Below are 17,498 nucleotides of genomic sequence, written 5' to 3'. Positions count from 1 at the left end.
ACTATCTCCTCATCGGGGGTATTGGTAAGGTGCAGTCATTATGGCGCTTTCCATATTCTCCCATTCATGGCACTGAAGTTCCCCAACCGAAGGGGAACGTTCGAGGTTACAGAAGTAACCCTTCGTTCCCCGAGGAGGGGAACGGAAGTGCCATATTCCGTCGCCATATTGACTGTCCCTTAGCTGTTTGAAAGTCTCTTCAGCTTAAAAGGATGGCGTCTGCTGGCTTCAGGTGTGCTTATATGCTGAGATGATTGGAGATGTCGCACACCTGCGCAAGCTTACGCTGCCAATTAATTTCATTCATTGGCCCGTTCAATACTCTCCAGATAAGCGGCTTCTGATACGAATCCTCCCTTTCATTCATGGCACTTCCGTTCCCCTCCTCGGGGAACGAAGGGTTACTTCTGTAACCTCGAACGTTCTCAGCCAGCAGAGGTCAAAATAAGCAGTAATGCAAACTTAGTCAGAGACATAGATTTTCACTTGCAACTTGCTTTAACATGTTTAACAGTGCATGAAATGTTGTCTAAAACAAAAAGAATGATGCATTTTAGTGGCTGGATCTGGTTTTATCACTTTCTGAATTCAAAGTTGAAAATGAGCTGTTCTCAGCCAGCAGAGGTCAAAATAAGCAGTAATGCAAACTCAGTCAGAGACATAGATTTTCACTTGCAACTTGCTTAAACATGTTTAACAGTGCATGAAATGTTGTCTAAAACAAAAAGAATGATGCATTTTAGTGGCTGGATCTGGTTTTATCACATTCTGAATTGAACGTTGAAAATGAGCTGTTCTCGGCCAGCAGAGGTCAAAATAAGCAGTAATGCAAACTCAGTCAGAGACATAGATTTTCACTTGCAACTTGCTTTAACATGTTTAACAGTGCATGAAATGTTGTCTAAAACAAAAAGAATGATGCATTTTAGTGGCTGGATCTGGTTTTATCACATTCTGAATTGAACGTTGAAAATGAGCTTTTCTCAGCCAGCAGAGGTCAAAATAAGCAGTAATGCAAACTCAGTCATAGACATAGATTTTCACTTGCAACTTGCTTTAACATGTTTAACAGTGCATGAAATGTTGTCTAAAACAAAAAGAATGATGCATTTTAGTGGCTGGATCTGGTTTTATCACATTCTGAATTGAACGTTGAAAATGAGCTTTTCTCAGCCAGCAGAGGTCAAAATAAGCAGTAATGCAAACTCAGTCATAGACATAGATTTTCACTTGCAACTTGCTTTAACATGTTTAACAGTGCATGAAATGTTGTCTAAAACAAAAAGAATGATGCATTTTAGTGGCTGGATCTGGTTTTATCACATTCTGAATTGAACATTGAAAATGAGCTGTTCTCAGCCAGCAGAGGTCAAAATAAGCAGTAATGCAAACTTAGTCAGAGACATAGATTTTCACTTGCAACTTGCTTTAACATGTTTAACAGTGCATGAAATGTTGTCTAAACAAAAAGAATGATGCATTTTAGTGGCTGGATCTGGTTTTATCACTTTCTGAATTCAAAGTTGAAAATGAGCTGTTCTCAGCCAGCAGAGGTCAAAATAAGCAGTAATGCAAACTCAGTCAGAGACATAGATTTTCACTTGCAACTTGCTTAAACATGTTTAACAGTGCATGAAATGTTGTCTAAAACAAAAAGAATGATGCATTTTAGTGGCTGGATCTGGTTTTATCACATTTTGAATTGAACGTTGAAAATGAGCTGTTCTCGGCCAGCAGAGGTCAAAATAAGCAGTAATGCAAACTCAGTCAGAGACATAGATTTTCACTTGCAACTTGCTTTAACATGTTTAACAGTGCATGAAATGTTGTCTAAAACAAAAAGAAAATGCATTTTAGTGGCTGGATCTGGTTTTATCACATTCTGAATTGAACGTTGAAAATGAGCTTTTCAGAGCCAGCAGAGGTCAAAATAAGCAGTAATGCAAACTCAGTCAGAGACATAGATTTTCACTTGCAACTTGCTTTAACATGTTTAACAGTGCATGAAATGTTGTCTAAAACAAAAAGAATGATGCATTTTAGTAGCTGGATCTGGTTTTATCACATTCTGTATTGGACGTTGAAAATGAGCTTTACTCAGCCAGCAGAGGTCAAAATAAGCAGTAATGCAAACTCAGTCAGAGACATAGATTTTCACTTGCAACTTGCTTTAACATGTTTAACAGTGCATGAAATGTTGTCTAAAACAAAAAGAATGATGCATTTTAGTGGCTGGATCTGGTTTTATCACATTCTGAATTGAACGTTGAAAATGAGCTGTTCTCAGCCAGCAGAGGTCAAAATAAGCAGTAATGCAAACTCGGTCAGAGACATAGATTTTCACTTGCAACTTTCCTAAACATATTTAACAGTGCATGAAATGTTGTCTAAAACGAAAAGAAAATGCTTTTTAGTGGCTGGATTTGGTTTTATCACATTCTGAAATGAATGTTGAAAATGAGCTGTTCTCAGCCAGCAGAGGTCAAAATAAGCAGTAATGCAAACTCAGTCAGAGACATAGATTTTCACTTGCAACTTGCTTTAACATGTTTAACAGTGCATGAAATGTTGTCTAAAACAAAAAGAATGATGCATTTTAGTGGCTGGATCTGGTTTTATTACATTCTGAATTGAACGTTGAAAATGAGCTGTTCTCAGCCAGCAGAGGTCAAAATAAGCAGTAATGCAAACTCGGTCAGAGACATAGATTTTTACTTGCAACTTTCCTAAACATATTTAACAGTGCATGAAATGTTGTCTAAAACAAAGAGAATGATGCATTTTAGTACCTGGATCTGGCTTTGTCACATTCTGTATTGAACGTTGAAAATGAGCTTTTCAGAGCCAGCAGAGGTCAAAATAAGCAGTAATGCAAACTCAGTCATAGACATAGATTTTCACTTGCAACTTGCTTTAACATGTTTAACAGTGCATGAAATGTTATCTAAAATAAAAAGAATGATGCATTTTAGTGGCTGGATCTGGTTTTATCACATTCTGAATTGAACGTTGAAAATGAGCTGTTCTCAGCCAGCAGAGCTCAAAATAAGCAGTAATGCAAACTCAGTCAGAGACATAGATTTTCACTTGCAACTTGCTTTAACGTGTTTAACAGTGCATGAAATGTTGTCTAAAACAAAAAGAATGATGCATTTTAGTTGCTGGATCTGGTTTTATCACATTCTGAATTAAACGTTGAAAATGAGCTGTTCTCAGCCAGCAGAGGTCAAAATAAGCAGTAATGCAAACTCAGTCAGAGACATAGATTTTCACTTGCAACTTGCTTTAACATGTTTAACAGTGCATGAAATGTTGTCTAAAACAAAAAGAAAATGCTTTTTAGTGGCTGGATCTGGTTTTATCACATTCTGAATTGAACGTTGAAAATGAGCTTTTCAGAGCCAGCAGAGGTCAAAATAAGCAGTAATGCAAACTCAGTCATAGACATAGATTTTCACTTGCAACTTGCTTTAACATGTTTAACAGTGCATGAAATGTTGTCTAAAACAAAAAGAATGATGCATTTTAGTGGCTGGATCTGGTTTTATCACTTTCTGAATTCAAAGTTGAAAATGAGCTGTTCTCAGCCAGCAGAGGTCAAAATAAGCAGTAATGCAAACTCAGTCATAGACATAGATTTTCACTTGCAACTTGCTTTAACATGTTTAACAGTGCATGAATTGTTGTCTAAAACAAAAAGAATGATGCATTTTAGTGGCTGGATCTGGTTTTATCACATTCTGAATTGAACGTTGAAAATGAGCTTTTCTCAGCCAGCAGAGGTCAAAATAAGCAGTAATGCAAACTCAGTCAGAGACATAGATTTTCACTTGCAACTTGCTTTAACATGTTTAACAGTGCATGAAATGTTGTCTAAAACAAAAAGAAAATGCTTTTTAGTGGCTGGATCTGGTTTTATCACATTCTGAATTGAACGTTGAAAATGAGCTTTTCAGAGCCAGCAGAGGTCAAAATAAGCAGTAATGCAAACTCAGTCATAGACATAGATTTTCACTTGCAACTTGCTTTAACATGTTTAACAGTGCATGAAATGTTGTCTAAAACAAAAAGAATGATGCATTTTAGTGGCTGGATCTGGTTTTATCACTTTCTGAATTCAAAGTTGAAAATGAGCTGTTCTCAGCCAGCAGAGGTCAAAATAAGCAGTAATGCAAACTCAGTCATAGACATAGATTTTCACTTGCAACTTGCTTTAACATGTTTAACAGTGCATGAATTGTTGTCTAAAACAAAAAGAATGATGCATTTTAGTGGCTGGATCTGGTTTTATCACATTCTGAATTGAACGTTGAAAATGAGCTTTTCTCAGCCAGCAGAGGTCAAAATAAGCAGTAATGCAAACTCAGTCAGAGACATAGATTTTCACTTGCAACTTGCTTTAACATGTTTAACAGTGCATGAAATGTTGTCTAAAACAAAAAGAATGATGCATTTTAGTGGCTGGATCTGGTTTTATCACTTTCTGAATTCAACGTTGAAAATGAGCTGTTTTCAGCCAGCAGAGGTCAAAATAAGCAGTAATGCAAACTCAGTCAGAGACATAGATTTTCACTTGCAACTTGCTTTAACATGTTTAACAGTGCATGAAATGTTGTCTAAAACAAAAAGAATGATGCATTTTAGTAGCTGGATCTGGTTTTATCACATTCTGTATTGGACGTTGAAAATGAGCTTTACTCAGCCAACAGAGGTCAAAATAAGCAGTAATGCAAACTCAGTCAGAGACATAGATTTTCACTTGCAACTTGCTTTAACATGTTTAACAGTGCATGAAATGTTGTCTAAAACAAAAAGAATGATGCATTTTAGTGGCTGGATCTGGTTTTATCACATTCTGAATTGAACGTTGAAAATGAGCTGTTCTCAGCCAGCAGAGGTCAAAATAAGCAGTAATGCAAACTCGGTCAGAGACATAGATTTTCACTTGCAACTTTCCTAAACATATTTAACAGTGCATGAAATGTTGTCTAAAACGAAAAGAAAATGCTTTTTAGTGGCTGGATTTGGTTTTATCACATTCTGAAATGAATGTTGAAAATGAGCTGTTCTCAGCCAGCAGAGGTCAAAATAAGCAGTAATGCAAACTCAGTCAGAGACATAGATTTTCACTTGCAACTTGCTTTAACATGTTTAACAGTGCATGAAATGTTGTCTAAAACAAAAAGAATGATGCATTTTAGTGGCTGGATCTGGTTTTATCACATTCTGAATTGAACGTTGAAAATGAGCTGTTCTCAGCCAGCAGAGGTCAAAATAAGCAGTAATGCAAACTCGGTCAGAGACATAGATTTTTACTTGCAACTTTCCTAAACATATTTAACAGTGCATGAAATGTTGTCTAAAACAAAGAGAATGATGCATTTTAGTACCTGGATCTGGCTTTGTCACATTCTGTATTGAACGTTGAAAATGAGCTTTTCAGAGCCAGCAGAGGTCAAAATAAGCAGTAATGCAAACTCAGTCATAGACATAGATTTTCACTTGCAACTTGCTTTAACATGTTTAACAGTGCATGAAATGTTATCTAAAATAAAAAGAATGATGCATTTTAGTGGCTGGATCTGGTTTTATCACATTCTGAATTGAACGTTGAAAATGAGCTGTTCTCAGCCAGCAGAGCTCAAAATAAGCAGTAAAGCAAACTCAGTCAGAGACATAGATTTTCACTTGCAACTTGCTTTAACGTGTTTAACAGTGCATGAAATGTTGTCTAAAACAAAAAGAATGATGCATTTTAGTTGCTGGATCTGGTTTTATCACATTCTGAATTAAACGTTGAAAATGAGCTGTTCTCAGCCAGCAGAGGTCAAAATATGCAGTAATGCAAACTCAGTCAGAGACATAGATTTTCACTTGCAACTTGCTTTAACATGTTTAACAGTGCATGAAATGTTGTCTAAAACAAAAAGAAAATGCTTTTTAGTGGCTGGATCTGGTTTTATCACATTCTGAATTGAACGTTGAAAATGAGCTTTTCAGAGCCAGCAGAGGTCAAAATAAGCAGTAATGCAAACTCAGTCATAGACATAGATTTTCACTTGCAACTTGCTTTAACATGTTTAACAGTGCATGAAATGTTGTCTAAAACAAAAAGAATGATGCATTTTAGTGGCTGGATCTGGTTTTATCACTTTCTGAATTCAAAGTTGAAAATGAGCTGTTCTCAGCCAGCAGAGGTCAAAATAAGCAGTAATGCAAACTCAGTCATAGACATAGATTTTCACTTGCAACTTGCTTTAACATGTTTAACAGTGCATGAATTGTTGTCTAAAACAAAAAGAATGATGCATTTTAGTGGCTGGATCTGGTTTTATCACATTCTGAATTAAACGTTGAAAATGAGCTGTTCTCAGCCAGCAGAGGTCAAAATAAGCAGTAATGCAAACTCAGTCAGAGACATAGATTTTCACTTGCAACTTGCTTTAACATGTTTAACAGTGCATGAAATGTTGTCTAAAACAAAAAGAATGATGCATTTTAGTGGCCGGATCTGGTTTTATCACATTCTGAATTGAACGTTGAAAATGAGCTGTTCTCAGCCAGCAGAGGTCAAAATAAGCAGTAAAGCACACTTAGTCAGAGACATAGATTTTCACTTGCAACTTGCTTTAACATGTTTAACAGTGCATGAAATGTTGTCTAAAACAAAAAGAAAATGCTTTTTAGTGGCTGGATCTGGTTTTATCACATTCTGAATTGAACGTTGAAAATGAGCTTTTCAGAGCCAGCAGAGGTCAAAATAAGCAGTAATGCAAACTCAGTCATAGACATAGATTTTCACTTGCAACTTGCTTTAACATGTTTAACATTGCATGAAATGTTGTCTAAAACAAAAAGAATGATGCATTTTAGTGGCTGGATCTGGTTTTATCACTTTCTGAATTCAAAGTTGAAAATGAGCTGTTCTCAGTCAGCAGAGGTCAAAATAAGCAGTAATGCAAACTCAGTCAGAGACATAGATTTTCACTTGCAACTTGCTTTAACATGTTTAACAGTGCATGAAATGTTGTCTAAAACAAAAAGAATGATGCATTTTAGTGGCTGGATCTGGTTTTATCACATTCTGAATTGAACGTTGAAAATGAGCTGTTCTCAGCCAGCAGAGGTCAAAATAAGCAGTAATGCAAACTCAGTCAGAGACATAGATTTTCACTTGCAACTTGCTTTAACATGTTTAACAGTGCATGAAATGTTGTCTAAAACAAAAAGAAAATGCTTTTTAGTGGCTGGATCTGGGTTTATCACATTCTGAATTGAACGTTGAAAATGAGCTTTTCAGAGCCAGCAGAGGTCAAAATAAGCAGTAAAGCAAACTCAGTCATAGACATAGATTTTAACTTGCAACTTGCTTTAACATGTTTAACAGTACATAAAAATGTTGTCTAAAACAAAAAGAATGATGCATTTTAGTGGCTGGATCTGGTTTTATCACATTCTGAATTGAACGTTGAAAATGAGCTTTTCAGAGCCAGCAGAGGTCAAAATAAGCAGTAATGCAAACTCAGTCATAGACATAGATTTTCACTTGCAACTTGATCTGGTTTTATCACAATCTGAATTGAACGTTGAAAATGAGCTGTTCTCAGCCAGCAGAGGTCAAAACAAGCAGTAATGCAAACTCAGTCAGAGACATAGATTTTCACTTGCAACTTGCTTTAACATGTTTAACAGTGCATGAAATGTTGTCTAAAACAAAAAGAATGATGCATTTTAGTGGCTGGATCTGGTTTTATCACTTTCTGAATTCAACGTTGAAAATGAGCTGTTTTCAGCCAGCAGAGGTCAAAATAAGCAGTAATGCAAACTCAGTCAGAGACATAGATTTTCACTTGCAACTTGCTTTAACATGTTTAACAGTGTATGAATTGTCTAAAACAAAAAGAATGATGCATTTTAGTGGCTGGATCTGGTTTTATCACATTCTTCATTGAACGTTGAAAATGAGCTTTACTCAGCCAGCAGAGGTCAAAATAAGCAGTAATGCAAACTCAGTCAGAGACATAGATTTTCACTTGCAACTTTCCTAAACATATTTAACAGTGCATAAAATGTTGTCTAAAACAAAAAGAAAATGCTTTTTAGTGACTGGATCTGGTTTTATCACATTCTGAATTGAATGTTGAAAATGAGCTGTTCTCAGCCAGCAGAGGTCAAAATAAGCAGTAATGCAAATTCAGTCAGAGACATAGATTTTCACTTGCAACTTGCTTTAACATGTTTAACAGTGCATGAAATGTTGTCTAAAATAAAAAGAATGATGCATTTTAGTAGCTGGATCTGGTTTTATCACATTCTGAATTGAACGTTGAAAATGAGCTGTTCTCAGCCAGCAGAGGTCAAAATAAGTAGTAATGCAAACTCAGTCAGAGACATAGATTTTCACTTGCAACTTTCCTATACATATTTAACAGTGCATGAAATGTTGTCTAAAACAAAAAGAAAATGCTTTTTAGTGGCTGGATCTGGTTTTATCACATTCTGAATTGAACGTTGAAAATGAGCTTTTCAGAGCCAGCAGAGTTCAAAATAAGCAGTAACGCAAACTCAGTCATAGACATAGATTTTCACTTGCAACTTGCTTTAACAAGTTTAACAGTGCATGAAATGTTGTCTAAAACAAAAAGAATGATGCATTTTAGTGGCTGGATCTGGTTTTATCACATTCTGAATTGAACGTTGAAAATGAGCTTTTCTCAGCCAGCAGAGGTCAAAATAAGCAGTAATGCAAACTCAGTCAGAGACATAGATTTTCACTTGCAACTTGCTTTAACATGTTTAACAGTGCATGAAATGTTGTCTAAAACAAAAAGAATGATGTATTTTAGTGGCTGGATCTGGTTTTATCACATCTTAATTGAACGTTGAAAATGAGCTGTTCTCAGCCAGCAGAGGTCAAAATAAGCAGTAATGCAAACTCAGTCAGAGACATAGATTTTCACTTGCAACTTGCTTTAACATGTTTAACAGTGCATGAATTGTTGTCTAAAACAAAAAGAATGATGCATTTTAGTGGCTGGATCTGGTTTTATCACATTCTGTATTGGATGTTGAAAATGAGCTTTACTCAGCCAGCAGAGGTCAAAATAAGCAGTAATGCAAACTCAGTCAGAGACATAGATTTTCACTTGCAACTTTCCTAAACATATTTAACAGTGCATGAAATGTTGTCTAAAACAAAAAGAAAATGCATTTTAGTGGCTGGATCTGGTTTTATCACATTCTGAATTGAACATTGAAAATGAGCTTTTCTCAGCCAGCAGAGGTCAAAATAAGCAGTAATGCAAACTCAGTCAGAGACATAGATTTTCACTTGCAACTTGCTTTAACTTGTTTAACAGTGCATGAAATGTTGTCTAAAACAAAAAGAATGATGTATTTTAGTGGCTGGATCTGGTTTTATCACATTCTGAATTGAACGTTGAAAATGAGCTGTTCTCAGCCAGCAGAGGTCAAAATAAGCAGTAATGCAAACTCAGTCAGAGACATAGATTTTCACTTGCAACTTGCTTTAACATGTTTAACAGTGCATGAATTGTTGTCTAAAACAAAAAGAATGATGCATTTTAGTGGCTGGATCTGGTTTTATCACTTTCTGAATTCAACGTTGAAAATGAGCTTTTCAGAGCCAGCAGAGTTCAAAATAAGCAGTAATGCAAACTCAGTCATAGACATAGATTTTCACTTGCAACTTGCTTTAACATGTTTAACAGTGCATAAAAATGTTGTCTAAAACAAAAAGAATGATGCATTTTAGTGGCTGGATCTGGTTTTATCACTTTCTGAATTCAAAGTTGAAAATGAGCTGTTCTCAGCCAGCAGAGGTCAAAATAAGCAGTAATGCAAACTCAGTCATAGACATAGATTTTCACTTGCAACTTGCTTTAACATGGTTAACAGTGCATAAAAATGTTGTCTAAAACAAAAAGAATGATGCATTTTAGTGGCTGGATCTGGTTTTATAACATTCTGAATTGAACGTTGAAAATGAGCTTTTCAGAGCCAGCAGAGGTCAAAATAAGCAGTAATGCAAACTCAGTCATAGACATAGATTTTCACTTGCAACTTGATCTGGTTTTATCACAATCTGAATTGAACGTTGAAAATGAGCTGTTCTCAGCCAGCAGAGGTCAAAACAAGCAGTAATGCAAACTCAGTCAGAGACATAGATTTTCACTTGCAACTTGCTTTAACATGTTTAACAGTGCATGAAATGTTGTCTTAAACAAAAAGAATGATGCATTTTAGTGGCTGGATCTGGTTTTATCACTTTCTGAATTCAACGTTGAAAATGAGCTGTTTTCAGCCAGCAGAGGTCAAAATAAGCAGTAATGCAAACTCAGTCAGAGACATAGATTTTCACTTGCAACTTGCTTTAACATGTTTAACAGTGTATGAATTGTCTAAAACAAAAAGAATGATGCATTTTAGTGGCTGGATCTGGTTTTATCACATTCTTCATTGAACGTTGAAAATGAGCTTTACTCAGCCAGCAGAGGTCAAAATAAGCAGTAATGCAAACTCAGTCAGAGACATAGATTTTCACTTGCAACTTTCCTAAACATATTTAACAGTGCATAAAATGTTGTCCAAAACAAAAAGAAAATGCTTTTTAGTGGCTGGATCTGGTTTTATCACATTCTGAATTGAATGTTGAAAATGAGCTGTTCTCAGCCAGCAGAGGTCAAAATAAGCAGTAATGCAAACTCAGTCAGAGACATAGATTTTCACTTGCAACTTGCTTTAACATGTTTAACAGTGCATGAAATGTTGTCTAAAATAAAAAGAATGATGCATTTTAGTAGCTGGATCTGGTTTTATCACATTCTGAATTGAACGTTGAAAATGAGCTGTTCTCAGCCAGCAGAGGTCAAAATAAGCAGTAATGCAAACTCAGTCAGAGACATAGATTTTCACTTGCAACTTTCCTATACATATTTAACAGTGCATGAAATGTTGTCTAAAACAAAAAGAAAATGCTTTTTAGTGGCTGGATCTGGTTTTATCACATTCTGAATTGAACGTTGAAAATGAGCTTTTCAGAGCCAGCAGAGTTCAAAATAAGCAGTAATGCAAACTCAGTCATAGACATAGATTTTCACTTGCAACTTGCTTTAACAAGTTTAACAGTGCATGAAATGTTGTCTAAAACAAAAAGAATGATGCATTTTAGTGGCTGGATCTGGTTTTATCACATTCTGAATTGAACGTTGAAAATGAGCTTTTCTCAGCCAGCAGAGGTCAAAATAAGCAGTAATGCAAACTCAGTCAGAGACATAGATTTTCACTTGCAACTTGCTTTAACATGTTTAACAGTGCATGAAATGTTGTCTAAAACAAAAAGAATGATGCATTTTAGTGGCTGGATCTGGTTTTATCACATTCTGTATTGGATGTTGAAAATAAGCTTTACTCAGCCAGCAGAGGTCAAAATAAGCAGTAATGCAAACTCAGTCAGAGACATAGATTTTCACTTGCAACTTTCCTAAACATATTTAACAGTGCATGAAATGTTGTCTAAAACAAAAAGAAAATGCATTTTAGTGGCTGGATCTGGTTTTATCACATTCTGAATTGAACATTGTAAATGAGCTTTTCTCAGCCAGCAGAGGTCAAAATAAGCAGTAATGCAAACTCAGTCAGAGACATAGATTTTCACTTGCAACTTGCTTTAACTTGTTTAACAGTGCATGAAATGTTGTCTAAAACAAAAAGAATGATGTATTTTAGTGGCTGGATCTGGTTTTATCACATTCTGAATTGAACGTTGAAAATGAGCTGTTCTCAGCCAGCAGAGGTCAAAATAAGCAGTAATGCAAACTCAGTCAGAGACATAGATTTTCACTTGCAACTTGCTTTAACATGTTTAACAGTGCATGAATTGTTGTCTAAAACAAAAAGAATGATGCATTTTAGTGGCTGGATCTGGTTTTATCACTTTCTGAATTCAACGTTGAAAATGAGCTTTTCAGAGCCAGCAGAGTTCAAAATAAGCAGTAATGCAAACTCAGTCATAGACATAGATTTTCACTTGCAACTTGCTTTAACATGTTTAACAGTGCATAAAAATGTTGTCTAAAACAAAAAGAATGATGCATTTTAGTGGCTGGATCTGGTTTTATAAAATTCTGAATTGAACGTTGAAAATGAGCTTTTCAGAGCCAGCAGAGGTCAAAATAAGCAGTAATGCAAACTCAGTCATAGACATAGGTTTTCACTTGCAACTTGATCTGGTTTTATCACAATCTGAATTGAACGTTGAAAATGAGCTGTTCTCAGCCAGCAGAGGTCAAAACAAGCAGTAATGCAAACTCAGTCAGAGACATAGATTTTCACTTGCAACTTGCTTTAACATGTTTAACAGTGCATGAAATGTTGTCTAAAACAAAAAGAATGATGCATTTTAGTGGCTGGATCTGGTTTTATCACTTTCTGAATTCAACGTTAAAAATGAGCTGTTTTCAGCCAGCAGAGGTCAAAATAAGCAGTAATGCAAACTCAGTCAGAGACATAGATTTTCACTTGCAACTTACTTTAACATGTTTAACAGTGTATGAATTGTCTAAAACAAAAAGAATGATGCATTTTAGTGGCTGGATCTGGTTTTATCACATTCTTCATTGAACGTTGAAAATGAGCTTTACTCAGCCAGCAGAGGTCAAAATAAGCAGTAATGCAAACTCAGTCAGAGACATAGATTTTCACTTGCAACTTTCCTAAACATATTTAACAGTGCATAAAATGTTGTCTAAAACAAAAAGAAAATGCTTTTTAGTGGCTGGATCTGGTTTTATCACATTCTGAATTGAATGTTGAAAATGAGCTGTTCTCAGCCAGCAGAGGTCAAAATAAGCAGTAATGCAAACTCAGTCAGAGACATAGATTTTCACTTGCAACTTGCTTTAACATGTTTAACAGTGCATGAAATGTTGTCTAAAATAAAAAGAATGATGCATTTTAGTAGCTGGATCTGGTTTTATCACATTCTGAATTGAACGTTGAAAATGAGCTGTTCTCAGCCAGCAGAGGTCAAAATAAGCAGTAATGCAAACTCAGTCAGAGACATAGATTTTCACTTGCAACTTTCCTATACATATTTAACAGTGCATGAAATGTTGTCTAAAACAAAAAGAAAATGCTTTTTAGTGGCTGGATCTGGTTTTATCACATTCTGAATTGAACGTTGAAAATGAGCTTTTCAGAGCCAGCAGAGTTCAAAATAAGCAGTAATGCAAACTCAGTCATAGACATAGATTTTCACTTGCAACTTGCTTTAACAAGTTTAACAGTGCATGAAATGTTGTCTAAAACAAAAAGAATGATGCATTTTAGTGGCTGGATCTGGTTTTATCACATTCTGAATTGAACGTTGAAAATGAGCTTTTCTCAGCCAGCAGAGGTCAAAACAAACAGTAATGCAAACTCAGTCAGAGACATAGATTTTCACTTGCAACTTGCTTTAACATGTTTAACAGTGCATGAAATGTTGTCTAAAACAAAAAGAATGATGTATTTTATTGGCTGGATCTGGTTTTATCACATCTGAATTGAACGTTGAAAATGAGCTGTTCTCAGCCAGCAGAGGTCAAAATAAGCAGTAATGCAAACTCAGTCAGAGACATAGATTTTCACTTGCAACTTGCTTTAACATGTTTAACAGTGCATGAATTGTTGTCTAAAACAAAAAGAATGATGCATTTTAGTGGCTGGATCTGGTTTTATCACATTCTGTATTGGATGTTGAAAATGAGCTTTACTCAGCCAGCAGAGGTCAAAATAAGCAGTAATGCAAACTCAGTCAGAGACATAGATTTTCACTTGCAACTTTCCTAAACATATTTAACAGTGCATGAAATGTTGTCTAAAACAAAAAGAAAATGCATTTTAGTGGCTGGATCTGGTTTTATCACATTCTGAATTGAACATTGAAAATGAGCTTTTCTCAGCCAGCAGAGGTCAAAATAAGCAGTAATGCAAACTCAGTCAGAGACATAGATTTTCACTTGCAACTTGCTTTAACTTGTTTAACAGTGCATGAAATGTTGTCTAAAACAAAAAGAATGATGTATTTTAGTGGCTGGATCTGGTTTTATCACATTCTGAATTGAACGTTGAAAATGAGCTGTTCTCAGCCAGCAGAGGTCAAAATAAGCAGTAATGCAAACTCAGTCAGAGACATAGATTTTCACTTGCAACTTGCTTTAACATGTTTAACAGTGCATGAATTGTTGTCTAAAACAAAAAGAATGATGCATTTTAGTGGCTGGATCTGGTTTTATCACAATCTTCATTGAACGTTGAAAATGAGCTTTTCTCAGCCAGCAGAGGTCAAAATAAGCAGTAATGCAAACTCAGTCAGAGACATAGATTTTCACTTGCAACTTGCTTTAACATGTTTAACAGTGCATGAAATGTTGTTTAAAACAAAAAGAATGATGCATTTTAGTAGCTGGATCTGGTTTTATCACATTCGGTATTGGACGTTGAAAATGAGCTTTTCAGAGCCAGCAGAGGTCAAAATAAGCAGTAATGCAAACTCAGTCAGAGACATAGATTTTCACTTGCAACTTTCCTAAACATATTTAACAGTGCATGAAATGTTGTCTAAAACAAAAAGAAAATGCTTTTTAGTGGCTGGATCTGGTTTTATCACATTCTGAATTAAACGTTGAAAATGAGCTTTTCAGAGCCAGCAGAGGTCAAAATAGGCAGTAATGCAAACTCAGTCAGAGACATAGATTTTCACTTGCAACTTGCTTTAACATGTTTAACAGTGCATGAAATGTTGTCTAAAACAAAGAGAATGATGCATTTTAGTAGCTGGATCTGGTTTTATCACATTCTGTATTGGACGTTGAAAATGAGCTTTACTCAGCCAGCAGAGGTCAAAATAAGCAGTAATGCAAATTCAGTCAGAGACATAGATTTTCACTTGCATTTTTCCTAAACATATTTAACAGTTCATGAAATGTTGTCTAAAACAAAAAGAATGATGTATTTTAGTGGCTGGATCTGGTTTTATCACATTCTGAATTGAACGTTGAAAATGAGCTGTTCTCAGCCAGCAGAGGTCAAAATAAGCAGTAATGCAAACTCAGTCAGAGACATAGATTTTCACTTGCAACTTGCTTTACCATGTTTAACAGTGCATGAATTGTTGTCTAAAACAAAAAGAATGATGCATTTTTGTGGCTGGATCTGGTTTTATCACATTCTTCATTGAACGTTGAAAATGAGCTTTTCTCAGCCAGCAGAGGTCAAAATAAGCAGTAATGCAAACTCAGTCAGAGACATAGATTTTCACTTGCAACTTGCTTTAACATGTTTAACAGTGCATGAAATGTTGTTTAAAACAAAAAGAATGATGCATTTTAGTAGCTGGATCTGGTTTTATCACATTCGGTATTGGATGTTGAAAATGAGCTTTTCAGAGCCAGCAGAGGTCAAAATAAGCAGTAATGCAAACTCAGTCAGAGACATAGATTTTCACTTGCAACTTTCCTAAACATATTTAACAGTGCATGAAATGTTGTCTAAAACAAAAAGAATGATACATTTTAGTAGCTGGATCTGGTTTTATCACATTCTGTATTGGACGTTGAAAATGAGCTTTACTCAGCCAGCAGAGGTCAAAATAAGCAGTAATGCAAACTCAGTCAGAGACATAGATTTTCACTTGCAACTTGCTTTAACATGTTTAACAGTGCATGAAATGTTGTCTAAAACAAAAAGAATGATGCTTTTTAGTGGCTGGATCTGGTTTTATCACATTCTGAATTGAATGTTGAAAATGAGCTGTTCTCAGCCAGCAGAGGTCAAAATAAGCAGTAATGCAAACTCAGTCAGAGACATAGATTTTCACTTGCAACTTGCTTTAACATGTTTAACAGTGCATAAAATGTTGTCTAAAACAAAAAGAATGATGCATTTTAGTGGCTGGATCTGGTTTTATCACATTCTGAATTGAACGTTGAAAATGAGCTGTTCTCAGCCAGCAGAGGTCAAAATAAGCAGTAATGCAAACTCAGTCAGAGACATAGATTTTCACTTGCAACTTGCTTTAACATGTTTAACAGAGCATGAAATGTTGTCTAAAAAAAAAGAATGATGCATTTTAGTAGCTGGATCTGGTTTTATCACATTCTGTATTGGACGTTGAAAATGAGCTTTACTCAGCCAGCAGAGGTCAAAATAAGCAGTAATGCAAACTCAGTCAGAGATATAGATTTTCACTTGCAACTTTCCTATACATATTTAACAGTGCATGAAATGTTGTCTAAAACAAAAAGAAAATGCTTTTTAGTGGCTGGATCTGGTTTTATCACATTCTGAATTGAACGTTGAAAATGAGCTTTTCAGAGCCAGCAGAGTTCAAAATAAGCAGTAATGCAAACTCAGTCAGAGACATAGATTTTCACTTGCAACTTGCTTTAACATGTTTAACAGTGCATGAAATGTTGTCTAAAACAAAAAGAATGATGTATTTTAGTGGCTGGATCTGGTTTTATCACATTCTGAATTGAACGTTGAAAATGAGCTGTTCTCAGCCAGCAGAGGTCAAAATAAGCAGTAATGCAAACTCAGTCAGAGACATAGATTTTCACTTGCAACTTGCTTTAACATGTTTAACAGTGCATGAATTGTTGTCTAAAACAAAAAGAATGATGCATTTTAGTGGCTGGATCTGGTTTTATCACATTCTGTATTGGACGTTGAAAATGAGCTTTACTCAGCCAGCAGAGGTCAAAATAAGCAGTAATGCAAACTCAGTCAGAGACATAGATTTTCACTTGCAACTTTCCTAAACATATTTAACAGTGCATGAAATGCTGTCTAAAACAAAAAGAAAATGCATTTTAGTGGCTGGATCTGGTTTTATCACATTCTGAATTGAACGTTGAAAATGAGCTTTTCTCAGCCAGCAGAGGTCAAAATAAGCAGTAATGCAAACTCAGTCAGAGACATAGATTTTCACTTGCAACTTGCTTTAACTTGTTTAACAGTGCATGAAATGTTGTCTAAAACAAAAAGAATGATGTATTTTAGTGGCTGGATCTGGTTTTATCACATTCTGAATTGAACGTTGAAAATGAGCTGTTCTCAGCCAGCAGAGGTCAAAATAAGCAGTAATGCAAACTCAGTCAGAGACATAGATTTTCACTTGCAACTTGCTTGAACATGTTTAACAGTGCATGAATTGTTGTCTAAAACAAAAAGAATGATGCATTTTAGTGGCTGGATCTGGTTTTATCACAATCTTCATTGAACGTTGAAAATGAGCTTTTCTCAGCCAGCAGAGGTCAAAATAAGCAGTAATGCAAACTCAGTCAGAGACATAGATTTTCACTTGCAACTTGCTTTAACATGTTTAACAGTGCATGAAATGTTGTTTAAAACAAAAAGAATGATGCATTTTAGTAGCTGGACCTGGTTTTATCACATTCGGTATTGGACATTGAAAATGAACTTTTCAGAGCCAG

Source organism: Danio rerio, chromosome 7, assembly GCF_049306965.1.
Source record: "Danio rerio strain Tuebingen ecotype United States chromosome 7, GRCz12tu, whole genome shotgun sequence".
Classification (NCBI taxonomy): Eukaryota; Metazoa; Chordata; class Actinopteri; order Cypriniformes; family Danionidae; genus Danio; species Danio rerio.
This window is presented reverse-complemented; position numbering follows the sequence as displayed.